Source organism: Gossypium hirsutum, chromosome A01 (genome assembly GCF_007990345.1).
Source record: "Gossypium hirsutum isolate 1008001.06 chromosome A01, Gossypium_hirsutum_v2.1, whole genome shotgun sequence".
NCBI classification, from domain to species: domain Eukaryota; kingdom Viridiplantae; phylum Streptophyta; class Magnoliopsida; order Malvales; family Malvaceae; genus Gossypium; species Gossypium hirsutum.
Genome location: NC_053424.1, coordinates 98,820,561 through 98,821,434, shown reverse-complemented (window position 1 = coordinate 98,821,434; position 874 = coordinate 98,820,561). Strand labels below are relative to the sequence as shown.

General features: G+C 37.4%; 1 non-coding gene across 1 annotated transcript; it reads right to left on the bottom strand.

Moving 5' to 3' along the window:
- Positions 1-523: 523 nt before the first annotated feature.
- On the bottom strand, positions 524-630 carry LOC121206711 (small nucleolar RNA R71). The gene has a single exon (XR_005901875.1). It is a non-coding gene; the product is annotated as a small nucleolar RNA R71 (small nucleolar RNA).
- Positions 631-874: the final 244 nt, after the last annotated feature.

The window sequence follows — 874 nt, the reverse complement described above, 5'->3', positions numbered from 1 at the left end:
ATAGTGAGTCTATTTTGATCCAAAAATTGAGAGAACCTTAAGGCGAAGGAGAAAAGAGTTGCGATAAGTAGAAAGAATAAGAAACGATTAGGTTAGAGATGAGCCATTAAATCAGGAAAGAAGGGATGTTGATATTCCTTGAATCATCGATGATAGGGAAAGACCCATTAGAGAACATGCCGTATCAATCCTAGATGATTTAAATCTGAAACTGTCAAGCCATTTATTCAGGCTCAGCATTTCGAATTGAAGCCAATCATGTTTCAAATACTGCAAACAGTGGGGCAATTTAGTGGATTGCCTACTGAGGATCCAAGGTTACATTTACAACTCTATTGGAAGTCTATGATTCATTTAGACAGAAGGTGATCCAAAGGATGCCCTATGATTGAAGTTATTCCCTTACTCATTACGTGATTGTGCCAAAGCATGGTTAAATGCATTACCATCAGGTACAGTGGCATTATGGAATGAGTTATGTCAGAGGTTTCTACTAATATATAGTCCTCCTAACATGAATGCTAAGTTGAGGAACAACATGACATCATTTAGACAATCAGTGGATGAAACATTATATGAAGCATGGAAGTGGTTTAAGGAGCTACTGAGAAAATGCCTGATGCATGGTTTCCAGCATTGGACACAGATGGAAATGTTCTACAATGGATTAAATGCTCATACAAGAATGGTTGTCGATGCATCTACCAATGGGGCTTTACTTGATAAATCATACAATGAAGCTTATGAAATTCTGGAAAGGATAGCAAATAATGATTATCAATACCCCACTACCAGAGTTAGAACTGGCAAAAGAGTTGCAAGAGCAATGGAGCTTGACGCAACTACATTTCTAATAGTTCAGGTATCATCTTTA